Raw genomic sequence first — 8,188 nt, 5'->3', positions numbered from 1 at the left:
GGTTCAGTTAGAGCCAACGCCTCACACACACACGCGTATGTGTACGAGAGAAACGCGCATCACTCGGCCCCCGACCTCCCACCGTAACCGGGAACTCCCCGAAATTCCCCCCCCCCCTGCTTCTACCACGGTTTTTTCCGTCATGGACGGCCCAAAGAATGTCATGCAGCTGCGTCTCCGGCCCGCCCAGGACGAAAAGCCCATTTTCTGTCATGATTTTTTGTCATAGAAGTAGGAGCCAACCACATCTATGATGATACCGGGTTTTGTCACAATTATCGTCATAGAAGTGTCATATGTATGATAGAAAAAAATTTCGTTCGGCCCAAAATGTCACGGATGTGTCTTTTTTTGTAGTGGTAGGGTCTGCACGCTTAAAGTTCGGTGACGATCAGTATTATGAGTTTATGTTATTTGATGTACAGAAGGTAGTTCAGAGTCCCGGATGAGATCGGGGACATGACGAGGAGTCTCGAAATGGTCGATACATAAAGATCGATATATTGGACGACTATATTCGGACATCAGAAAGGTTCCGAGTGATTCAGGTATTTTTCGGAGTACCGGAGGAATTACGGGGATACGGGAGTACATATGGGCCTTAGTGGGCTTTAAGGGAAAAAGAGGAGAAGCCACGAGGGCTAGCCACGCGCCCCCCATGGGCCTAGTTCGAATTGGACTAGGGGAGGGGCTGCGCCCCCTCTTTCCTTCTCCTCCACTTCTCCTTTCCTTCCCCTCCTAATAGGACTAGGAAAGGAGGAATCCTACTCCTACTAGGAGGAGGAGTCCTCCCCCCTTTGGTGCGCCTAGAGAGGCTGGCCGGCCTCCCCTTGCTCCTTTATATACGGGGGCCGGGGGCGCCCTAGAACACACAAGTTGATTGTTCCAAGCCGTGTGCGGTGCCCCCCTCCACCATAATCCACCTCGATCATATCGTAGCGGTGCTTAGGCGAAGCCCTGCGTCGGTAGCAGCATCATCACCATCATCACGCCCTCGTGCTGACGAAACTCTCCCGTGCAGCTCTGCTAGATCAAAGTTTGTGGGACGTCATCGAGTTGAACGTGTGCTGAAATCGGAGGTGTCGTGCGTTCGGTACTTGGATCGGTCGGATCATGAAGACGTACGACTACATCAACCGTGTTGTGCTAACGCTTCCGCATTCGGTCTACGAGGGTACGTGGACACACTCTCCCCTCGCGTTGCTATGCATCACCATGATCCTGTGTGTGCGTAGGATTTTTTTTGAAATTACTACATTCCCTAACAGTGGCATCCGAGCCAGGTTTATGCGTGTATGTTATATGCACGAGTAGAACACAAGTGAGTTGTGGGCGATACAAGTCATACTGCTTACCAGCATGTCATACTTCGGTTCGGCGGTATTGTTGGATGAAGTGGCCCGGACCGACATTACGCATATGCTTACGCGAGATTGGTTCTACCGACGTGCTTTGCACACAGGTGGCTGGCGGGTGTCAGTTTCTCCAACTTTAGTTGAACCGAGTGTGGCTATTCCCGGTCCTTGAGAAGGTTAAAACAGCAATAACTTGACTAACTATCATTATGGTTTTGATGCGTAGGTAAGAACGGTTCTTGCTCAGCCCGTAGCAGCCACGTAAAACTTGCAACAACAAAGTAGAGGATGTCTAACTTGTTTTTGCAGGGCTTGTTGTGATGTGATATGGTCAAGACGTGATGAGATATAAGTTGTTCTATGAGATGATCATGTTTTGTTAAAGTTATCGACAACTGGCAGAAGCATTATGGTTGTCTCTTTATTGCATAAGATGCAAGTGCCATGTAATTGCTTTACTTTATCGCTATGCGATAGCAATAGTTGCAAAAGCAATACTTGGCGAGACGACCATGTGATGACACATTGATAGAGATCAAGATGATGGAGATCATGGTGTCATGCCGGTGACGATAGAGATCATGATGGTACTTTGGAGATGGAGATCAAAGGCGCAATATGATCATGGCCATATCATGTCACATATTTTGATTGCATATGATGTTTATCCTTTATGCATCTTATTTTTCTTTGTTTGACGGTAGCATTATAAGATGATCTCTCACTAAATTTCAAGGTAAAGTGTTCTCCCTGAGTATGCACCGTTGCCAAAGTTCGTCGTGCCGAGACACCACATGATGATCGGGTGTGATAAGCTCACCGTTCATATACAACGGGTGTAAGACAGTTTTACAGACGCAGAATACTCGGGTTAAACTTGACGAGCCTAGCATATGCAGATATGGCCTCGGAACACTGGAGACCGAAAGGTCGAGCGTGAATCATATAGTAGATATGATCAACATAGTGATGTTCACCATTGAAAACTACTCCATCTCACGTGATGATCGGACATGGTTTAGTTGATTTGGATCACGTGATCATTTAGATGACTAGAGGGATGTCTATCTAAGTGGGAGTTCTTAAGTAATATGATTAATTGAACTTTAATTTATCATGAACTTAGTCTTGATAGTATTTGCATAACTATGTTGTAGATCAATAGCTCCCAATGTAGCTCCCCGTTTATTTTGATATGTTACTAGAGAAAAACTAAGTTGAAAGATGTTAGTAGCAATGATGCGGATTGGATCCGTGATCTGAGAATTATCCTCATTGCTGCACAGAAGAATTATGTCCTTGATGCACCGCTAGGTGACAGACCTATTGCAGGAGCATATGCAGACGTTATGAACATTTGGCAAAGCTCGGTATGATGACTACCTTATAGTTTAGTGCATCATGCTTTACGGCTTGGAACCAGGACTTCAAAAATGTTTTGAACGCCACGGAGCATATAAGATGTTCCAAGAGTTGAAATTAGTATTTCATACTCATGCCCATGTCGAGAGGTAGGAGACCTCTGACAGTACTTTGCCTACAAAGATGGAGGAGAATAGCTCAACCAGTGAGCATGTGCTCAGATTGTCTGGGTACTGCAATTGCTTGAATCAAGTGGGAGTTAATCTTCTAGATAAGATAGTAATTGACAAATTTCTCTAGTCAGTATCACCAAGTTACTAGAATTTGGTGATGAACTATAATATGCAAGGGATAACGGAAACGATTCCCAAGATCTTCGTGATGCAAAAATCGACGAAGGTAGAAATCAAGAAAAGCATCAAGTGTTGATGGTTGACAAGACCACTAGTTTCAAGAAAAGGGCAAAGGGAAGAAGGGGAACTTCAAGAAGAACGACAAGCAAGTTGCTGCTCAAGTGAAGAAGCCCAAGTCTAGACCTAAGTCTGAGACTAAGTGCTTCTACTGCAAAGGGATTGGTCACTGGAAGCAGAACTGCCCCTAGTATTTGGCGGATAAGAAGGATGGCAAAGTGAACAAAGGTATATTTGATATACATGTTATTGATATGGACTTCACTAGTGTTTATAGCAACCCCTCAGTATTTGATACTAGTTCAGTTGCTGAGATTAGTAACTCAAAACAGGAGTTGCAGAATGAACAGAGACTAGTTAAGGGTGAAGTGACGATGTGTGTTGGAAGTGGTTCCAAGATTGATATGATCATTATCGCACACTCCCTATACTTTCGGGATTAGTGTTGAACCTAAATAAATGTTATTTGGTGTTTGCATTAAGCATGAATATGATTTGATCATATTTATTGCAACACGGTTATTCATTTTAAATCGGAGAATAATTGTTGTTCTGTTTACATGAATAAAACCTTCAATGGTCATACACCCAAGGTGAATGGTTTACTAAATCTCCATCATAGTGATACACATATTCATAATATTGAAGCCAAAAGATGGAAAGTTAATAATGATAGTGCAACTTATTTGTGGCACTGCCATTTAGGTCATATTGGTGTAAAGCGCATGAAGAAAATCCATGCTGATGGGCTTTTGGAATCAATTGATTATGAATCGGTTGATGCTTGCGAACCATGCCTCATGGGAAAGATGACTAAGACTCTGTTCTCCGGAACAATGGAGCAAGCAACAGACTTGTTGGAAATAATACATACTGATGTATGCAGTCGGATGAGTGTTGAGGCTCGCGGCAGGTATCGTTATTTTCTGACCTTCACAAATGATTTGAGTAAGATATTGGTATATCTTCTTGATGAAACATAAATCTGAAACATTTGAAAAGTTCAAATAATTTTAGAGTGAAGTGGAAAATCATCGTAACAAGAAAATAAAATTTCTACGATCTGATCGTGGAGGAGAACATTTGAGTTACGAGTTTGGTCTTCATTTGAAACAATGCGGAATAGTTTCGCAACTCACGCCACCTGGAACACCACAGCATAATGGTGTGTCTGAACATCGTAACCATACTATATTAGATATGGTGCAATCTATGATGTCTCTTACTGATTTACCACTATCATTTTGTGGTTATGCATTAGAGACAGCTGCATTCACGTTAAATAGGGCGCCATCTAAATCCGTTGAGATGACGCCATATGAACTGTGGTTTGGCAAGAAACCAAAGTTGTCGTTTCTTAAAGTTTGGGGTTGCGATGCTTATGTGAAAAAGTTTCATCCTGATAAGCTCAAACCCGGATCAGAGAAATGTGTCTTCATAGGATACCCAAAGGAGACAGTTGGGTACACCTTCTATCATAGATCCGAAGGTAAGACATTCGTTGCTAAGAATGGATCCTTTCTAGAGAAGGAGTTTCTCTCGAAAGAAGTGAGTGTGAGGAAAGTAGAACTTGATAAGGTAATTGTACCTTCTCCTGAATTGGAAAATAGTTCTTCACAGAAATCTGTTCCTGTGACTCCTACACTAATTAGTGAGGAAGCTAATGATGATGATCATGTAACTTCAGATCAAGTTACTACCGAACCTCGAAGGTAAACCAGAGTGAGATCCCCACCATAGTGGTACGATAATCCTGTTCTGAATGTCATGTTAGTTGACCATGATGAACCTACGAACAATGAGGAAGAGATGATGAGCCCAGATTCCGCGAAATGGTTTGAGACCATGAAATCTGAGACGGGATCCATGTATGAGAACAAAGTATGGACTTTGATTGACTTGCCCAATGATCGGTGAGTCATTAAGAATAAATGGATCTTCAAGCGGAAGGCGGACGCTAATAGTAGTGTTACTATCTACAAAGCTCGAATTGTAACAAAAATGTTTTCAACAAGTTCAAGGTATTGGCTACAATGAGATTTTCTCACTCGCATCGATGCTTAAAAGTCTGCCCGAATCATGTTAGCAGTTGTCGCATTTTATGAAATCTGGCAAATGGATGTCAAAACTATATTCCTTCATGGATTTCTTAAAAGAAGAGTTGTATATGATGCAACCAGAAGGTTTTGTCGATCCTAAAGGTGCTAACAAAGTGAGCAAGCTCCAGCGATCCATCTATGGACTGGTGCAAGCATCTCGGAGTTGGAATATACGCTTTGATGAGTTGATCAAAGCATATGGTTTTATACAGACTTGCGGTGAAGCCTGTATTTACAAAAAAGTGAGTGGGAGCACTACAACATTTCCGATAAGTATATGTGAATGGCATATTGTTGATCGGAAATAATGTAGAATTTTCTGGAAAGCATAAAGGAGTGTTTGAAAAGAGTTTTTTCAAAGAAAGACCTCGGTGAAGCTGCTTACACATTGAGCATCAAGATCTATAGAGATAGATCAAAGATGCTTGATAAGTTTTTTCAATGAGTAGATACCTTGACAAGATTTTGAAGTAGTTCAAAATGGAACGGTCAAAGAAGGAGTTCTTGCCTGTGTTGCAAGGTGTGAAGTTGAGTAAAGACTCAAAATCCGACCACAGCAGAAAATAGAAAGAGAATGAAAAGTCATTCCCTATGCCTTAGTCATAGGTTCTATAAAGTATGCTATGATGTTTACCAGTCCTATTGTATACCTTAGCATCATTCTAGCAAGGGAGTACAATAGTGATCTAGGAGTAGATCACTGGACAGCGGTCAAAATTATCCTTAGAGGATTAAGGAAATATTTCTCGGTTATGGAGGTGATAAAAGAGTTTGTCGTAAAGAGTTATGTCGATGCAAGCTTTTTACATCGATCTAGATGACTCTAAGTCTCGATCTGGATACATATTGAAAGTGGGAGCAATTAGCTAGAGTAGCTCCATGCAGAGCATTGTAGACATAGAAATTTGCAAAATACATACGGATCTGAATGTTGCAGACCCGTAGGCTAAACTTCTCTCACAAGCAAAACATGATCACTCTTTGGGTGTTAATCACATAGTGATGTGAACTAGATTATTGACTCTAGTAAACCCTTTGGGTATTAGTCACATGGAGATGTGAACTAATCACATAAAGATGTGAACTAGATTATTGACTCTAGTGCAAGTGGGAGACTGGAAGAAATATGCCCTACAGGCAATAATGAAGTTATTATTTATTTCCTTATATCATGATAAATGTTTGTTATTCATGCTAGAATTGTATTAACCGGAAACATAATACATGTGTGAATACATAGACAAACAGAGTGTCACTAGTATGCCTCTACTTGACTAGCTCGTTGATCAAAGATGGTTATGTTTCCTAACCATGGGCATGAGTTGTCATTTGATAAATGGGATCACATCATTAGGAGAATGATGTGATTGACTTGACCCATTCTGTTAGCTTAGCACTTGATCGTTTAGCATATTGCTATTGCTTTCTTCATGACTTATACATGTTCCTCTGACTATGAGATTATGCAACTCCCGTTTATCGGAGGAACACTTTGTGTGCTACCAAACGTCACAACGTAACTGAGTGATTATAAAGATACTCTACAGGTGTCTCCGAATGTACTTGTTGAGTTGGCATATTTTGAGATTAGGATTTGTCACTCCGATTGTCGGAGAGGTATCTCTAGGCCCACTCAGTAATGCACATCACTATAAGCCTTGCAAGCATTGTAACTAATAAGTTAGTTGCAGGATGATGTATTACAGAACGAGTAAAGAGACTTGCCGGTAACGAGATTGAACTAGGTATTGAGATACCGACGATCGAATCTCAGGCAAGTAACATACCGATGACAAAGGGAACAATGTATGTTGTTATGCGGTTTGACCGATAAAGGTATTCGTAGATTATGTGGGAGCCAATATGAGCATCCAGGTTCCGCTATTGGTTATTGACCGGAGACGTGTCTCGGTCATGTCTACATAGTTCTCGAACCCATAGGGTCCGCACGCTTAAAGTTCGGTGACGATCGGTATTATGAGTTTATGTGATTTGATGTACCGAAGGTAGTTCGGAGTCCCAAATGAGATCGGGGACATGACGAGGAGTCTCGAAATGGTCGAGATGTAAAGATCGATATATTGGACGACTATATTCTGACATCGGAAAGGTTTCAAGTGATTCAGGTATTTTTCGGAGTACCGGAGGAGTTTCGGGGATACGGGAGTACATATGGGCCTTAGTGGGCTTTTAAGGTAAAAAGAGGAGAAGCCACGAGGGCTAGCCGCACGCCCCCCATGGGCCTAGTCCAAATTGGACTAGGGGAGGGGATGCGCCCCCTCTTTCCTTCTCCTCCCCTTCTCCTTCCTTCCCCTCCTAATAGGACTAGGAAAGGAGGAATCCTACTCCTACTAGGAGGAGGATTCCTCCCCCCCTTTGGCGCGCCTAGAGAGGCCGGCCAGCCTCCCCTTGCTCCTTTATATACAGGGGCAGGGGGCACCCTAGAACACACAAGTTGATAGTTCCAAGCCGTGTGCGGTGCCCCCCTCCACCATAATCCACCTCGATCATATCGTAGCGGTGCTTAGGCGAAGCCCTACGTCGGTAGCAACATCATCACCGTCATCACGCCGTCGTGCTGACGAAACTCTCCCGTGCAGCTCTGCTGGATCGGAGTTCGTGGGACGTCATCGAGCTGAACGTGTGCTGAACTCGGAGGTGCCGTGCGTTTGGTACTTGGATCGGTCGGATCGTGAAGACGTACGACTACATCAACCGCATTGTGCTAACACTTCCGCATTCGGTCTATGAGGGTACGTGGACACACTCTCCCCTCTTGTTGCTATGCATCACCGTGATCATGTGTGTGCGTAGGAATTTTTTGAAATTACTATGTTCCCTAAGACACCCCCAACCGAGGTTCACCTTAGCAAAGTGCAAAGTAGCTAGCAGCCACCCCTCCCTCGTGTCGGCACGAAGGGAATCCTAAGCTATGAATACACACGCCCCCCCCCCCAACCGA

This window comes from Triticum dicoccoides, chromosome 7A (assembly GCF_002162155.2).
Source record: "Triticum dicoccoides isolate Atlit2015 ecotype Zavitan chromosome 7A, WEW_v2.0, whole genome shotgun sequence".
In the NCBI taxonomy this organism is placed as follows: Eukaryota; Viridiplantae; Streptophyta; class Magnoliopsida; order Poales; family Poaceae; genus Triticum; species Triticum dicoccoides.
This window is presented reverse-complemented; position numbering follows the sequence as displayed.